This window comes from Antennarius striatus, chromosome 6 (assembly GCF_040054535.1).
Source record: "Antennarius striatus isolate MH-2024 chromosome 6, ASM4005453v1, whole genome shotgun sequence".
In the NCBI taxonomy this organism is placed as follows: Eukaryota; Metazoa; Chordata; class Actinopteri; order Lophiiformes; family Antennariidae; genus Antennarius; species Antennarius striatus.
In genome coordinates this window covers 11,789,496-11,808,861 of record NC_090781.1, presented here as the reverse complement: position 1 = coordinate 11,808,861, position 19,366 = coordinate 11,789,496, and positions in this window count along the sequence as shown.

Here is a 19,366-nt window from a genome sequence, read left to right as displayed (position 1 = left end):
AAACTCTTCCTACATCATGTAACCTCAACTAGACTTTTTCCATTTAAAGTGAAAGCAACATCTGTTTTCTTAGCATATACCATGACTTTTTGAGGATTTTGCCAAAGTATTTGTGAAGAATAGCTGTACCACGTTGAGAGGAATCATTCTTTTATTTCAGGGAGGGGTTCTTTAGCCTGGATAGATCCCTCTGACTGTTCTCAGATTAATACTGAAAGCTCACAGTTGAAGTTGAAGAGGCTGCCTGACAGCCTCAAACTTTCCTGGCACATAGTGCAAAAAAAAAAAACTAACCTTGTTCTGCTTCAGGCTAATGCAGAATGAAAATAGTAACAGCTAATTACATGTTAGCTCCACATTTCCCATACGGAGTGCAGTCACGTGCAGCTCTGTATACAGTACTGGCCTTTGACTTCCCTCTCTTTCAAGTGACTGTACATTTACTTGGTAAATGATTTGCAGATACAGCCGTGTTTTCATAAACTGCACACACATCAGCGTAATTCCTGCTTGGTGAGCTCACCCAACCTTTGGTCAACATATGCTGAAAGTCAGATGCTAGCTGGGTCAAAGGAGGAGAAAGAGGAGGTGGTGGTATTGAAGGCAGAGAAAGGCCCAACCCATGAGGTTTTCCTCATCCATAAAAAATAGCACATCAAAGAGGAGCTGTGGTTTGTGAAGCGGTACCATGCTGTCGTCCCTCATACTGAATGCATGCAATTCTGCCTCGCGGCATCTGTGTCATATGGCAGGGAAAAAAAGTCAAAAAGTAAGAGATTTTCTCATAACTTCACACGAAAATTCACTGGGTGAGCAAAAATAGTCTTATATAAAGGTTGATTGAAAAAGACACGGGTTCGAGTCCCGCTCTGTGCGGAGTTCGCATGCTCTGCCCGTGTCTGCGTGGGTTCTCTCCGGGTTCTTCGGCTTCCTCCCACCTCTAAAAGCATGCGCTTCAGGTTGGTTGGCCGTTCCAAATTGCTCGTAGGAATGAGTGTGTGTGCATGGTTGTATGTCTTTGTGTGTGGCCCCGAGGTGCACTGGCGTCGTGCCCGTAGTGTCCCCTGCCTCACGCCGTGTGCCGTCGAGATAGGCTCCGGCTCCCTGTGACCCGCTGCGGTGGGTACAGTGGTGGTAATCTGAAGATGACTGACTGAAAAAGACTCTGATAGGTGGTTGACTGCACTGGAAAAGCATAGAGTTAAGATTCTCCTGTCAGACTCATGGATGCTTTTTAAGGGGAAAGTTTTCAGTAAAGCCTTAGATTGAAGCCCTCAGTCTCCACCAGAAAAACTGATTGCTTCAGGTTTCATTCAAACATAAAAGAAGGTAAGGATAGGGATTCGAGTCTAGATGAATCTGAAAAAACCATATACTGTACATACACTGTAGCTATGATCTAAAATCTTATTAGAGCTACAAGAATATGTGCTTTTTAAAAGAAATTTTTTAAAAAGTCTTTGGTCTGTCTGCTTGCCCAGATTGGCACCAAGAATGTTACCTAGTGTTACCTAGGATGACACAGTGGTGCGCGTAAACCAACCAAGCCAACCAACACTACAACCCCTCGTAGCTTGTCTACAGAGGGTTGTAGGGTTGAGGCCAGCATTGACGTTGCATCTCCTGCTGCAGGATATGATGATCTTGTATATCTTATTAAAAGATTATTTTTATTACAATTCCGCATCAGAGTTCAGTTCAACGTGTCTCTTAGTTCGCAGTCTGGATGGCATAGCGTTATAGATCCCAGTGGTCACCATGAGGTCATCTGACTTCACCAAACGAGCCTGTTTCTCTGGATCAACATCTTAACAGCACGTAATCTGACAAACCAGAAAAATATAGCTGGATTTTTTTTTTTCTGTCGTTTGAACAGGAAAGACAGCCTCCCCCACGTATTGATTTATGGATTTCTTCTGATGTTCAGCCATCCAGCCAGTCACTGATAGTTTTGATCTCCTTTTTGAAAACCAGCTGAGCAAGACCAGAAACAGTGACCCGAGGCCAGAGGTCAGTCAGTCGATGTGGTACCTGCCAGCAGCCCGGTGCTGCAGGGAATGGATCAATTACTGACCTGCATTACTCGGATACCACATCATCCCTAGAGGAAAGCACCTGAAGGAGCTGGACGAGATGAACCCAAAAACACAAACATAATCTCTGATTGACCAAAAAATGTGTTACTAACACTGTTGGGTTAATTCTAGTGAATGTTTTCACAATTATTTATGTATTATTGAGTCACATGCATTGAAATCACAAGAATCCCAGAATACTCCCAAAACAATGGCATATTTGTAGTCCAACACTGGTTTCAGTCACGTTCTCTTCATTATGCTACGCAGGAACATGACGTGTGGTGAGTATCGTTGTTTGTAGATAATGATTTATTTTTTTTTAGAGATGACTCCAAGAATCTATGTTTGCTATAAACACTGATCTTAGTAGTAATTATGTCATGTTTACTTGTAGATGAAACATGTTGTTGGTTGCAATGAAACCACAGATTAAGAAATCTCAGATGTGCTTTGTTCAGTGGATTTTGCAGCTCCAAAAACAGCTGTACTCCACCAGCCACTCACATCTCGATCAGTTGATTAAGTAGAGCATTAAGACGCCAAAGACAGAGATAGAAGAGCCCAAAGCTTGGCTTGCATTCAGAAGTATGATCTGATCATCTCAATGCATTCACAGTTAAAGCTGTCCTTGTACATCTTATCACAGGACGGAGCTTTAAACCGGGTGGAAACAGCGTCTGAAATCTGTTACATCATAGAAGTAGCTCGATGGAGAACGTTTCTAATGTTTGCACAGAAATAGAACTTTACGTCAAAATGGCAAACATTTCTACAGAGGTGGTTCTTTGCTGAATCATCTATGTCTCATCAGCTTCAGGGGCACATTAGCCTCTTCATATATCTGTAATTCTGTGTAATTTCCCTGCGGGGATAAATAAAGTATACTGCTTCTTCTTCTTCTTCTTCTTCTTCTTCTAATTCTATCTATATAAAATAAATAAACTTCCATCTGGAGTCATCCAGGGCCGAGCAGGTAGCATGATGTTCATTTTTAGAGCAGTAGAGCTGAAACATTACCAAAATTGCAAAGATAGAGTTAATATTAGCTTCAACTTAGCTTCAGTTACAATAGCAGGGTTTCTGTTTCTCTTTGACTGTCCTGAAATCGAAGATCTGCTGGAGAAGTAAAGGATGTGGGAATAATGTTGAGGACATTAAGCAACAGGGACACACAGTACAGTCAGAGTGACATTCTTTATTTGAATGTTTTATGTGGATGACCAGGAAGCCTCCAGAGGTTCACACATAGCTGGAGTGATTTGTCATCATGAACATCGCCTCCTGTAAGCAGTGGCCACTGAAGGGCCTTTACAGACACACCGGCTCAAACCAGCAACCTCCTGTGCCCACTGTGTGCAATTGACCATGAAAGTTAAACATGCACTGTTTTATCTCAGATGGTGTCTGTTTGAGGGTCAAATCCTGGCTGTGAGTTTTATTCTCACATGGAGAAAATAGCATAGAAAAGTAATTCTCATACTGAATGGTTGCCTTGCAATTGGTCACAAATTCTATTTTCCTCTTCTATGACTGTGATGAAGTTAAAGTCTCAACTAGCATGCTGTTAATTTAAATGAATACCTGCAGCATACAGTAAGGAAGAAATATAGTTGGCGACCAGGCCCTGAAATGTCACACCTAGTGAAACAAAGTGTGTGTTACTCACCTTGTTTAGACAGAAAAGACACAAAACCTTGGAGACCTGTAAATGTTATAAAAAGTTTTTTCCTGAAAAGCTGGAAAAAAAACTACCAAACAAAACCTTATGCTGCTTACATTTGTGTCTTTATCTCCCTTTTTGGATAAGTTTCAAGCTGCTGTCATGTCTCTGGTTTGACTGATTCTGCCTGAATTATGTTCTTCCCAGTGTTTTTGTTTCAACCTCACAGTTTACAGGTGTTTCTGCATAAGTTAAATAAAATCACCCAGAAGTCCCAGTTCACTAGGTGACTTCCCAGGATTCTCTCACTACCAAACACAGTCATGTGTTTGTTGAAACTAATCTCTTTGGCCTGAAGACCTGCCAATAATCTTAACCTTGCCTGCAGCCCATAAGTAATGACTTTCTGTGGCCCCAACCATGAAACCCATAATCTCACCAAAATAGGAATGTTATCGGTTATTTTGGCAGTTTTTAATCTCCCTCCCTACTGTATTGGTATTGGCAACAGCTGAAAGTGGAATTTTGAACATGATGACGCTGCTGTCTTGTTCATCCATTTATCCTAAACCTCTTATCCCACAGATGAGGCATTAGTCGGATTAGGTAATTAAAACTTAATTCTAATAACTTTTATGTGTTCAGTTTGAATGTAAATATATGACAGAATGTCTGAGATATTCATATTATTAACAGTAACAGTGCAAAACATAACATTGTCTACACAAAGGCAGCAATACAGCTAATCTTAAGATACTTAGTTTTCATTTCATAATATCATTAAAGAAAAATACAAAATTTAAACACATTTTTTATTGTGTTTAAATAAGAAAGAAAATCCACTGAAAATTACAAATTATATAAAATGGGTTAATGTTTATTGAGGTAAATTCAAAGATTAACATATTAAAGTCCCTCTCTGGCACTGCATATCTGCTACACAGTGAACACATTTGGATATTTTTTGCACCTTTTTCAGTGTCAATAATGCTTTATTTTATGCATCCAAACAGCAGCGTAAGTGACTAAAGCAGATGTAAAAGAGGAGACTAGAATATGACTGTATTTTATGTATTGTGGATTAATACATATAAATAAATAAAAACCCCGACACAAACTCTATCCAAACATAATCTTTGTCTATGAAGTGTAGTGACAAATATTTCATTACTGTCATGACATGAATATGTAACTTCCCATTCCAGCAGGTTGCATCCTATCTGCAGTATAATTCTGTGCCATACTCATAGAGAAATGCCTTCCAGTAGCGATGTCATACTCCTGTCAGGCCCAGTTTAATCCTATTACAACCACTTTCATCATCACCAAGATATCTAGATTAAATTTCCTGTGTCAACAGCGATTAGACTTGGTGGCCAATGGGATTGCTGAAGCCTCCAGATGGACAGAAGCAACTGGAAGTGATCAGTAATAGTGTAAGTATGGATTATACAGTTCGCCACTTCCTCAAGATGCTACACAAGCAGCCGTCTCTGATACAGATACCATTCAAATACAAATTTGAAGAAAAAAAAAAATCAGATCCACGTGACTTTTCTGTTCCATCTAAAGGCTCCAAAAAGTTCTTTTGAAATTTTTTTGTGGGAAAAAGAGAGGAAAGACTTGACCATATGGTCTGGTTAAGATTATCCTCTAAACCCGTCTTCACAGCCTCGGTGCCCCCAGTAGTAACACTGACATTTCAAAAGAGAAGAGGAATAAACACATGGAACAATGTGTCAAGCTGGTATGTCCAAGGGGCGTGCACATGTTTACTATCTCTATTTATTCCTCTGTGCAGATGTGTGCTTGTTTGGTCAGGGAAGGGTTACTCAAATAAGTGTAGTTTGTCTTAGGACCCAGCTGCATTAAAAGACACAGCACCACCCACTCTTCTCCTGAGGTTCATCCCCACATCTGTGCTTTAACTCAAATATCACAGCATCCCCAAAAAGCATATTATAGGCAGAGGATGGTGCCTTGCACAAGCTTCTGATTTCATATTGTCTCAGGTCTCATTCATTCAATCGTCACCCTCAACCCCTGAGATAACCTTAGCTCCTGAAGTGAAATATTGACCCCTAAGCCCTAGTTATTTGTGGGGAAATGGCCTCTCTAAACCCAGATTAAACTATAAAACACATGCAATCCTCCTCTCCTGGTCAGGGAGGACTACCCTAAACCTGAGCAGCAGGAACGGCCAGTTTCACTTCACGTTTAGGTGTTATTTTAGCCATTTGACTGAGACACAGAGGACAGTGTGAGGAGTGTTTGTGAGTGGAGAGTGGAGTGGTTGCCACAGTGTGAATGTGCTCCGTTCTACCATGCTGGCTTTTGATTGGCTGAAGCCAAGGCTGAGGGAAGGAAATTCTGCCAATTGGAAACAATTGATGTTTTGTTGCCAGGCCAAGCTGTCCTGACACACAGCTGACATTTAATGGCAAAAAGATTGCCCCTAAGGTTTGAAAGAGGAAGAATTTAAAGAAAAAAGAAGTCTCGGAAATACGGGCAGTGGTGTGCAGACAGTCTTTTTTTTATCTGACAAAATGACAGACAATCCGATTTCAATGGTAGAATGTTATAAAGTATTCTATTACAAGTATGATCAAGTGGAGTCAGCTTCATCTATACAGCATCAGATCACAACAGAAGTAATCTGAAAACACTTCATTATAGACACAGGTCTATATTATACAACAGAGATCCCACTCAGGCAATCATTTGGTGACAGTGGCAAGAAATAATAAACCTTTAACAGGCAGAAACCTCGAGTAGATTCAGAATCAAGTACAGTATATGGGTTCCCCTGCTTTGTCTGGTTGGGTTGAAAGAGAGACAGGAGAAACAACAACTGGTAAAATAGTGGAAAGATTGGACTACATACAACAACAATGATAATAATAATTATAAAGAATAAAAAATATTATTATTATTACTATTACTATTATTACTACTATTATTATGATTGTTATTATTAGTATTATTAGTATTATTATTAGTAGTATTAGTAGTAGTAGTAGTAGTAGTAGTAGTAGTAGTAGTAGTAGTAGTAGTAGTAGTAGTAGTAGTAGTAGTAGTAGTAGTAGTATTTTAACACTAATAGTAATAATAATCTTTACCACTGGTCCAGCTTCAAATGTCAGCAGAAAACATTTGACGTAATGGTATATGATGTATCAATCCTGATCCAAAATGTAGAAAATCAAGCTGATTGCTGCCAACATCCGTGTTCATTTCACTGAAACTTACTTCTTATCTGCAACTCAGCCACAGCATCAGATGAAAACAATGCAAGCCTGTAATGCATCTGTTTCCTCTTCAAATACTCTGTCCCCACCTAGATCACCAACTCTTACAACCTGCTTCAACACCAGCAAACAATAGTGGACAATCATTGAAACTGTCCGACAGCGTCTGTTACATATACTGTACATATAGCCATTCAGACGTTTAGACAATGAGAACAAGTCATCAAAAAGTAGAACAGAAAAAATTGAAGACAGTGTTGAATAATTCCATCTTCCAGAAAATAAAGAAACTGCTTCTGAAAAAAGGTTTGGGTGTGTTTAATGTTACATCTGATCTTTTATAACTAAACACAGAGATCAATCGCAGCTAAAGAAACCTCAGGAACACGACCAGTTAATGGTACAGCGAGTAAGGATCAATCAATCGTTCAAAAATTGTCAACTTTAGGCATTTCCTGGGAGCATCTAATGTAACATTCACACCACCTCTCTCAATCAGAGATGAGCCGTCCTCATTTGAACTCCACAGATTCATTTTCCATTTTAAAATTATAACCTTTAAAGTCTACTGAATATGTCAACCTTTAGTTGCTTAACAATTTATTTATGTTCAGATTTTATTAAACCTGAACATTCCATTGGGAGATTTTTCCCACCTCTAGTAAATCATCCAGTCTCCAGGCTAGATGAAGCTGGGAAACATGAACCATCCCAAGCCTGTGCAATTTAAGCAGATTCTGCCCCTAATACATATTTGGAATGACGCCTTAATTGTGATTCAAACAACATAAACTTGGTTGCTTCTGTCCTCACTTACACTTTTACATTCAGAAGAATAAATTACAGTCACACCACAGATATTCTAAGTGTTACTTAAATAAATTGGTTGTTATTTTGGCGAGTCTGTCTACAGAGAGGCATGTAGTAGTGCATGGTGGTCCATGCCATTCATTAGTCGTGCATCTCAAACAGCCAGCCAGTAATTGTCAGCTGCACACGAGTAATTGAATCGGGCTGGCATGCTTAAACAATTGCCACTAATTGCATTCCTCTTGGACCATGACAACTATTGTCAGACTGAAATTTACCCCTTCAGCACTAGTAATTGCATATGTAAATCAGCAATATTTGGCCCCTAACAAGAGGAGAGAGTTACTATGATAAAGAAATTCACCCACTGAAAATTAAGGGTGTCGCAGATCTGAGCAGGTAGAGGTTGAATGACTGCAGGGATGTTTTCAAACTCTATTTGATTACTGATTACACAAACTGATTCAATTAGAAGACCCAATAGTTTGGCTCTGCTTTGGGGATCGTATGAACATAATTTTTTCTTCTGCACTATTAATTTAATTTGTATCTGCACAAGTTTTCTGGAAGCTTACATTCACACAAAATGCAAAAACAAGGGAGCAGTAAGACCTAAAAGTGGTGTTGGCGGTGTAGCCGTAATCCATTCAGGACAATAACATGCTACTTTCACTATTAATACTTTTTGTTGTCTCTTCTTTTTGGACTCTCAAGGACACATCAATTCCAATGGGTGTTGACGGGTGCATTTTTTAAACAGATGTATTTCTTTTCATACATAGAGAGCTTTTAAATGAGCTTTCACAGATCATACTTCTGCTGGTGAAATTCCCGAATGTTATATAAAAATTACACACAGGAACAATGTTGTGCTGCTATTGGTTTATTTAAATGAACAATGACAGCACAGAGAAGGGGCATTATAATTGAGTGGATCAAACAAAAACAAAAAAAAGCAAGAAGACGGCCATGGTAGGCCTGGGTAAAAGGAAGAGATGGACTATTAAACAGATAATAATGTCCCTAAAATTTTATGTCATATCTAATGAGCTGAACTAAAGAGAAAATAAATCTCAACAAAATCTATTGAAATGAATTGGCATAAAGTTCCCCCCCTCCCCACACCAGTAATTTCCACACGGCCCCTTGAAGGCTCAGACTCCTCAGAGTGAGTTATGTGTCACACAGACTGGAGCAGAGAGCAATGAGGACAGCGGGGCGGTGGGGAAGGAGGAGGTCACGTTTCAGTCTCCCTGCACTGGTCTCTCCTCCCTCTCAATGCTGCGTCTTCATACTCATTTGTTGAGCAGTTCTTCTCTCAGAAATATCACATCTGGTGAGCAGCGGGAGGCCCAAAACAGCTCCAGAAACACACTCACAAAAACATTCATCTTTGCATGCTGCAAAAGTACAGTTGTGTGGAGGCTCACAGGAGCTTAGTGCTCACAACCCAGATCGTCAATACCAGTGCACACTTGTTTCAGGGAGGCAAGGGACAGTTTTCACTTGGTTTGACAAAGCAGGAAAAGAGTCACTCTGCTTTAAAAATCCTTCCCACTGAAGTGCCCTCAAAAGCTTCTTAAATTAATCCCGAGAAATTAACATAAGCAGATACTATTCCCTTCTCACTGAGGCAGGGCAGACCCTCATGCATGTTAATTGTTAACAGCTTTTATAATCCAGTCTTCCACATCTGGGACCTCGTCCAGTTTGCCTGTTTCTGATTAAGATGGAACCGCGTGGGGCGGGGGGGTGCTGAGAGAAGGATCTGCAGTACATTTTTCTAGGTTTACATGATTTAAAATTGGCCAGCTGAGTGATTAGCTAGCTGAGATTTTCCTGTCTTGCTCATTGTTGTGATTTTTGTTCTTCCACCAGTTGTGTAGTTACTGTAGGAACTGTACAGCTATCTGCAGAAAAAGCAGGAGATGGGGTTCCTCTGTGTTGATTACTCCTTTATTTCAGGGTATGAAGTAGTAGTAGCTCAGAACTGTTCACCATACAATGATTCTCAGATGGAGCTGAAAGCTTTGAAATAGTAAAGTACACTGAATATCTGAGCTGAGATTATTATGTCAGAACTGAAAAAAAAACTGCATTGACACATCAAAAAAAGTTAAAACCTGTCACAACTTTGAGGACTCATTGTCAGATTTAATCCATTCATGTATAAACTTCTGTTTGACACTGAAAAAAGTATTTCAACACAACACATCCATTTCTAACTGATCCTCACCAAATAAATGGTAAGAAACTGACAGCCTATATGGTAAGAAACTGGGAAGACTGGATTCAAGGTCCTTCAAATTTACATCTATAGATGTGGCCCCTGTGGCCTCTGGTTTACTGGCCCCTGTTTGTGGCCCGCGTGCTGGAGCAGATGAGGTTTTGGATTTTAAGGACGCTGGGTGATGGAAGATGAATAATATGATCATTAGGCTGGACTGTTGTGTATTGATGGGTCACTGGGGACCTCTCCATCTCTGACAAGCCGTCCACGGTGCCTCCACTCTCAGTTGGCGTGTCGGGTTTCAGGCACATGAGGTAAATTAGCTCCGAGCGACACTTTATCAGGGCAATGTCCTCCACACCCCAACAAAAGCAGCAACTGGTCTGTTAGGAAACCCTTCTTTGTTTTCTCTGCAAACAAAATGCATATTTAAGACTTGTTGTTGCAGCATGGTGCTCATTTACTGCTGCTGGTCGCTGTTGTAAAGCAGACTGAGGAATGCTGCTGGATTTTTTACTCGCTGTAAAACGGAATTTTACCCTGAGTTAAGCATTACTTACGTAAAGGCAACGTCCCGCCTAAAGGAAAGAAATATAAATAACTAAAACAGATAAACTGAAGAGAAATGTTATCACCATTTAAAGTGTATTGTATATGTATTGACAGAATTACCTGAGCAGTTGTGTAGGACTGGATGTTCATATCCCTCAGTAGATTAATACTGCACTGATGAGACTTTGTGAAGTTCAAATGAGTGATGACGCCCTCTTTCATGGATATTTCGTTGATCAGCCCACGTCACCTCCAGAGGGTTCAGCAGTGAGTCCCAGCATCACAGATTCACTCCTTAGGTGCCATCAGGTGATTTGAAGGCCCGGGTCAGACCCTTTCTTTTTTCCACTTGCTCCCCCTCTCAACAGCCCTGGAGAGGTCCCTGACCGCCTACCTGTGGGCATTCCCTTATACTCCCATCTCCCTGACTAGCCTGGATGTCGAGGTGGTTACAAATCCTCTGCAGGTACTTCCACTGGACGTACCATCGCTCTCCAGCCTTGTTTTTTGGGTATCTGCAATGAGCTCTGCGTACCCCAGCTTCTTCCACTCATAGGCCTCCTCTACTGCACTTCCCAGGGCACCGCGAGCTCTACACTTTTAACAAGCTTGAGTGAGGTTGACCCCAAAACAAAGTCTGGTCGCAGATTGGTTGATGCGACTTCAGTTGGGAAGCAGAGCTTCATGCCCAGGTCTGCCAGTATCTTCCAGTCCCGTGCTCTGTCCAGCTGTCCAGTGTCAGTTCTCATAGTGGCAAGGCTGCCTTGAATCTCTCAAATAAATGGTGCTGCCTGCCAACGACAGGGGATGAAAGGGGAGGAAGGGCATTCATGCTTGTCTGTTGGCTTTCCAGCATTGATGCAAGACACTTTAACACCTGGAGGCCAGGTGTTAAAGTGTCTTGCATCAGTGCTGGAACAGCTTTGGTAAGGTGTGTCTTGGGTAAGGCTTCAGTGTTGCTGTACTTGGACATAGTGGGCACGTGGGGTCTTCTCCATATCAGTGGCTTAGGTTTGCTGGAGAGTTCAACGCAAAGCTTGCCCTGAATGCCTCCATCTCCCACAGGTCTTTCCAGGAAATCTTCTCTTCTCCATTCCTTCCCATGCATTCACTGGCTTTGCTGTGCCTGTGCCACAGCTAGTGAGCGCCTTCCTGCTTCCTCTTCCTGTCATACCTCCTGGATCACCAGCTTGCGTCTCCCAGGATTGGCTTTGTTCCAAGCCGGTGAATTGGCCTCGATACCAAGACTACTCTTCCCCTCCTGAATTTGGCCCACAATGCCCCCGTGTTTTAGTGCTGCCTTTGCTTGCTCAGTTACATCCAACGGTGTCCACTTGCTTCCTGTGGTAGCTGTCGGAGTCTTGGGTATTTATCTATCTAGAAATCATGACATAAATTTGCATGTATTTGGAGATGCTAATCTGGCAAAGCAAAGGTAAATCCAGTATTCATCAGCACATTGCTAATAGTGTCTGTAATTTGTTGCTAAACAGGTAACACCATTTATAGTCTTTTACTAGAGACTGTTTTTCTGTAAAAACACTGCAGTGGTTGGTTGTGTGGCTATCTTCGGAGCAAAAAGTGAAATGAACCTGAAAAAATTAATGAAGTTATGGGATTTAAAGCATAGCAATACAATGAAAGATGTGAAAATGAGCTGAGAGTGAATGCATAATTAGAGGATAATTTGAGTAAAACCCTTCATAAATGTGTTAAAACCTAAAGTTAACCCCTGTTAATCCATGTTAACATTTCATCCATTAATATGAAATATTACAAAGGGCATTTTTGAAAGGAAAACAATTGTTTTTGAGACAATCAGCTACTCCAAGCTCTTTTGTAGCAATTTCAGGATCACTCTGTTATTTTCTTATCTATTCATTCATTCATTCATTCATTCATCTTCTGCTGCTTCATCCGCTGTAGCAGGGCACGGGGAGCTGGAGCCTAACTCAGCTGGCATAGGGCGCGAGGCGGGGAACACTCCGGGCACGATGCCAGTGCACCACAGAGCCCAACACAAAGACGGACAACCATGCACACACACACTCACTCACTCCTACAGGCAATTTGGAACCGGCCAATCAACCTGAAGCGTATGCTTTTGGAGGTGGGAGGAAGCCGGAGAACCTGGAGAGAACCCACGCAGACAAGGGGAGAGCATGCGAACGTTGTGAGGCGACAGTGTTACCCACTGTGCCACCGTGTCACCCCTTCTTATCTATTGATCCGTCTAAAGGGAAATGTACCAGAGGGATTAAAGTGCAGTGTCAACTTCAGACAGTGTGCTTTACTGAATGACACTTGAGATCTCCAGATAAAGTCTATTTTGCATTTTTGTAAGTTGCATGGTTATCTCATCTTCAACTTTCCAGAACTTACTCTAGTTCATACCTTATTAAGCATGCCTGTTTTTAACGCACTGTAGTGACTCCATCATCCATTGTGTCACTATAAAAGTTAACTCAGAATCAGAATACTTTATTGATCGCCAAGGAGGAAATTGCTTCGGCATGAATCACACATTCCATTTACATACGCACTTACTTTTACTGCAGGAAAAAGAGTAAAAGATTAATCCACATTCAATAGTCCTACGACTAAGGGATTGTAGTCTGCATTGTCCTACCAAGGGTAAACCTCTGGGCCCATTCATTTGTACAACATCTGTCAAATTCTCCCTTTAATAGAACGCTAACAGTCCCAGAGCCTGGACACATCGTCTTATAGTTGAAAGGTGTTTGATTGCCGTCAAAACATTTTAAAGTTTAAAGTCATTTTACAGTCATTTTAAAGTCAAACTAGATAAAACAACGTCTCTATAAACCTCCTTTGAAGACGGGGAGGTGATGGTCCTTCAAGGGTTGGTGAGGAGACAGTGTACTGTTGGATGTCCTGTTTCAAGGTATGCTCAGGTTGTAACTTAACATAATCTTTGCTTTCTTGAGTTGGAAAGATTGAGCTGTTATATAAAGTTAAACAGGACAATATGCTGTCCAAACATTTTAAAGAGTTATCTGAATGAAAAACTGAATGGAACACAAATAGGACCACGTGGTTTTCTTTTAGATATTTATTCAGACAATATATTAATTTTTTAAAAACTTCTTACCTCTGACTTCTGTCACCTAATGGGATCTGGAATGTTTTTACTCACAGAAAAAAAGGGCACAATTGAATCTGAAACAAAGAACAAGAAAGCAATGTCCCGAAAGTAAAGGAACAATTTGCAGCCAGATCACAATCCAGCATATCTTCAATAATCAATGACAAAGAGGGAAATTATCAATCAACACTGAAATCTTCACGTTCTGTGCCTTAGCACTTTCCTATCTATAACCCCTCTTCTCCATGTCTCCACACTGAATACATAATAACAGGCTGGACTCAAAAAAGGCAGCTGAAAATAGATAATGATGTGTTATCACAGCCAGTCACTGTGGCTGTACAGTGTGCAACGCTGCCAGTCCCCTGAAGAGAGCGTCAGCAAGGATGTGTCACATTCCCATCATGTTCTTAATGCAGCTACACTTAGTTCTGGTAATATTAGCATAGATGCATCACGTCATACATGTCCGTAACAATGTCGCAGTGACAGGATGTACATGTGAAGGAGAGCACAGCTAACACGGGTTGGCGTGAGATCTTTGAAATGTCAAAGATGGTTATCTGTAGTTGCTGTTTTTCTCAGGGAAGGAAACATGAGGATGAGGTCATTCACATCTCAGATTCTTTTTTCTGCCACAGTGAATCTTGTGGTACATGAGGCTTTGAAGGATTCTCAGCACCACCCTGAACAACAAAAAGTGTCATTTTTAGATTTGGACTTCTGCCTTTTGCATATGAAGATGCTTAAAATAGGCCTACAACAGTAAAATTCAACAATTTTTCTGTCCACATACAATGTCCTGATTAATCTGGATAATCCACATAAAAAAGTTACAGCTGGTAAATATTTAAATCCTTTTTGATCAGCACAGCCTGGCAGGAGGCGGTAACAGATGCATCACATCCTAACAGGCCGGATAAGTGACGCATTTGACAACATATTTCATGTTACATGCCATATACATAGATCATCTAAATATATATTTATTCGTTCCATATATGATCTCTAAGATCATAAACAGTTATTATTAGCAAGTTATTACAAACTTTCCAAATTATGTCAATGATGTTAAATGTGATCAGAGATGCATCTAAGCTTCTATGGGCTGAGGACTTGCTTGTTCACCTCATGTGAAATAGTGAAAGTTACATTTATTAATGACTACTTTTTTTTTTTTTTTAATCAAAACTGACATGAAGTGACCCTGCCATTCATTTCTGGAACCATTTATCTTGTTTCTGCCAATTATTTTAAGATCTCAAAAAGCTTCTTTTACAGAACAGACACAATGGAGTTGATACAATTCATACGACAAACACAGTAAAGTACGTACTGCATTGTAGAATGGAAGAGTCACAGATAACCAGCTAAATACTTTTTTTAGGGGTTATTTAATAGGAATCCAAAAGACAGCAATAGTTCCGCTATGAATTCTAAGTTTACAAAAAAAAGCTCAGAAATCTATGTTCACCTCTTACCTCATAATTACATCAATTACAAAACCTCAATATTACAGACCGAAAAGTAGAATTTATTTGGGTTCATTTCTATTGATGTAATGTATTCATGTAATGTAATTCTTATGTAATAGAAGAAATTCTTATACAAGGTACAGTATAGTTGTGTCTTCAATCAGATATAGTGAATATTAACGAATATACAAATCCCTCATATTGAGACTCCACAAAAACTGTCCCACTGTAGTTTCTCATACAAATGTTATCTAGGTTTAAATATCTAGAAACAGTTACTAGTCCTCAAAAATAAATATCTTCTCGGTCAGATATTCAATATTAAATCCACAAGAAAAATTATTCCACTGAGATTGGAAATCCACTGTAAATCTCACAGAGTAAGATAATGTTTTAAATAATGGCTCCTGCCTTAGGATGACTAGCAATTCAATGATCAAACTAAGTTTATTGTGTTATATGTCAACATGTGGTGAGAAAATGTCACAATTCCACATAATGTCCTGGTGGAGTGTATAAATCTCAGGGGAGTCATCGTTTTGAGACGGCTGAGAAAGTAGATGCTGAAGCTGGAGGGTCGTGAACTATCATAATGACCTCATTGGTGACAGATTAAAGATTGATTATTTGATTCACTCCTCCGGTTGAGATTCAATCCATCTTCTGTCACATTCATCAAAACAGATGACGAGAACACGCTTAACACGTGGAAACCTTCATCTTGACAGAAGTAACAGAGGGAGGATGAAGAGTCTGAACAGAAGCTGCAGGTTTGCAGATGGAGCTTTCATCTGATGGGCAGCGAGGGCAGTGACCTTTGACCCCAGCTGGATGCCTATTCTTGTAGGGGAGTTACTGCTGTTTTGACAACAAAAAGGAAATGCCCTTCACGAGGAGAAACGGACATATGTCTTTAAAATCTGGAAACATCTCAAGCGTTCATCTGCTGGAGGGAGGACAGCATTGATTTTCTCTGAACAGATTTACATCGCATGTCAAATGAAGATTTAATGGGCAGATCTCTGCTGACAAAAACATTCCTCAGAAATAGCCAGGCAGGTAGTGTTTCCTTGTAATCTACAGGCAAAATATGAACGACCAGGGCTGGGATTGAGGAGATAATCCCAAAATCTCCACCTGTGATTTTGAAATCACCTTAATACTTAAGAATTTTATAATGCTAAAGACAAATGGCGTAGACCAAAACGTCAACTGTACAATATCCAGTTCTGACCTTTAAATAATTTATTTGTGTATTACAGGAGACAGCGGTTTATAAACTGCTGGACGTTACAATATGTTCTTAGCTACTGATTAACTATGACTTTATGTATTATTTGGTTTTTGAAACAGCTGCTGTTTAGAAATTGGAAATGACAAATTGAAAATATTGTGACATCCCTGCCACTGACATATTGTCATGTCTATTTTTATTACACAAAACTTCTTACTTTTTGCCACTTTATACTGATTTTAATAATTACAAGGAACAAGTTACAGTCCTGAATGGTTCCAATGGTTCAGTGTGAGTTTCTCAAGCTGTGAAACGTTTGTTTTATAGGAAGCCACAACGACCTCTTCAACCAAACGTGTTTCCTGTGTGTTCACATAGTTTCAACTACAGGTATGTGTTGAAGCTTTTAGAGGTCATTCATACTAGACAGATAGATGCAGATAGATAACAATCTTTAACATTATTTACATGTATTACCAAACTAGAATTTGTTTTAGCAACACACATTACCACAGAACGTAATATTTAGTGGCTTATTATTATGAGAAAATATGTGAACATTCATTCATTCATTTTTCATATCGTTTCCTCCACTTTCGCGGGTCACGGGGGGTTGCTGGAGCCTGTCCCAGCGGACTTAAGGCATGGAAAACTGGGAGAACATTTAAACTACGCACAGAACAGGACTCAAACCCAGAACCGTCTTGCTTCGAGGAGACAACGCTACCCACTGTGCAGCATAATATGTGAACAATTAATCCAAAGAAATAATATGAACATTAGAAATACATTATACACAAATGATTCCTGCTCGCTAAAGTTTCTATATTGTCATGATAGTTCATTAATAATGAATCCAGGTATTCACAGATGGATTCTGTCTCCACTTCAAGCTGTATTTTGGTTTGTTTGTTTATGAGGAGCCGAAGCTGCATGCCTACCTCTTTGAAAGAAAGTACCACTCCACAGGCACTCAGGCTAAGTGCACCAGCTTTGTCTAGACAAGATCAATATTCATGAATGACAGCAAAAAATGTGACCAAGTGTTAAATCTCTTCACCTTTTCAAATAAAACCTGACTTGTGTGGTTTGTCTTAATGCTTGTTTTGTTTTACACTTGTGTCGCCAACCTGTTCTGTTGAGAAACTGAAGTGTGCCTGTTTTGCAGGTTATTGTATAGTAAAGGAGTTGGTACATTTAACTTGAGTGTTAAAGCTTGAATTAAACATTGTGCTATCAGAGCCCGGGGGGAATGTTACAGAAGAAAACCAGCTGAGTTTTTCTCCACAAGAGTCTCAGAACTTTAAAATCAGACTGCAGCGTTTAGTTGCATCACCTGACCAACTTAGTATTTTTTTACTAGTTGTATTAGTTCCTGAGGCTGATTTGAAATGTTTGACTTTATGGGCAGCCTCAGCACTTCTAGCGCCTTCATCAGCACTTTCATGCCGCACAATAACTCATGGAACCCTTTTCTTTCTATCTTTGTTTTAGCACAGAGCGTGACAGACTCCGGGTGGAGGTGTCGCTGGTGGTCCTGGTAGTCCTGCAGCCTTTCCTGATGGGTCCTAATAATAGTTAACGATCCCTGTGAGGCTGAAGAATAGAAATAAACAAACAGCTACACTACATCAAAAACCAGGAGAGCTCTTTTTTTTACGGTGGTAATACGTTAGCGTCAGCAGCAGCAGGAACTGGAATAAATTCATTTTATTAATCATTTGCAAAAATCTCGACAGCTGGAATGTGTTTTATGTGAACGTGTGTCACTGTGTGCCGAGCAGATAAGCAAGACTGCTGAGCGAGCCCTTGCATCCAGTCGGCTGTGAAGGAAGTCCCTTGGGTCATACAGGAAGCACGTAAACTGAGCTTGAATATAAACAGGAAGTGAGTGATGGATTTCAAAGTTGGCTGCCGTTGAGAGCAGAAACACTTCAGAGTTCCTCAATCTCTCAGCATGTAGTTGAGCTTTCAGGAAGCTGTTCAGCCGTTCTAATGCAGGAAAAAATGTTTTCTGAGTTTGAGTTAGCGGTCAAAAGGTCCCATCATACAAATCTTTCTTATTTTTGCATTTTTATTTTCATTATCACTCATGTCTTTTAAATCATGAAATTCATTTTGTAAAGCACTGTACTGACAGAAAATGTCCTTCATTTGATGGTCTTTTTTCTAGAACGGAGAACTAATAATGACGTATGCATGGAATAGGACATATGTGTTTCTCTTGATACTGCTCTCTGGGGTCTTTTTGGAAGACGAGCGCCACACAAAATTGATTCCATAGCTTGTTGTATCATAAAATTACACACAGAGTAGTTCACACTTTTATAAAATATGGAAACACTCAGACGTCCACAAAGAGCCAACGACTTCGCTCTGATCACAAAATCTTTGTAGCTGCCAATGCTGTTAACAATAAGGTATTAAGAACTATGTGCTTACGGGACAGACTCTTGTATTCCAATCCTCTCAGTAATGTTTGCAGCTCCTGGTGGTCTTAGGGTCATGACCTTTCTTCTGCAGCAGAGACATGTGGTGCCACATTTTCATCATCTCACTGCATCTGTTGCAGATATTTCATCCTCTAATTTATGCAACTGCCTGATTTTACGACCGACAGTTTTCACTCATGCTCACCTCAGGAATAAAAGTTTCTCGCCAATGGTTTTAACTTGTAGAATCTGATCTCTCGTCGTACATAACGTTGTATAATAATGCTTTACTTGAATTCAACAAAAAACTAAGCAGTTCCTTCTTTGATGTTGCGGAATGAACAAAATATAAATGAAATTTGTCCGCTTTTTTTTACTCAACATAGACTGAACCCTAAATAGTTTCATGTGCGTGTCGATCGGCTTCCCTACCGTAAAAAGAATCTCAGTGTTGAGATTAATTCAGGATCCAATTGAGATTTGTTTCAATCAGCCTGAATGAAAAGCAGGAGACTGAATTGAAGGTGTTTTTATTTTACTA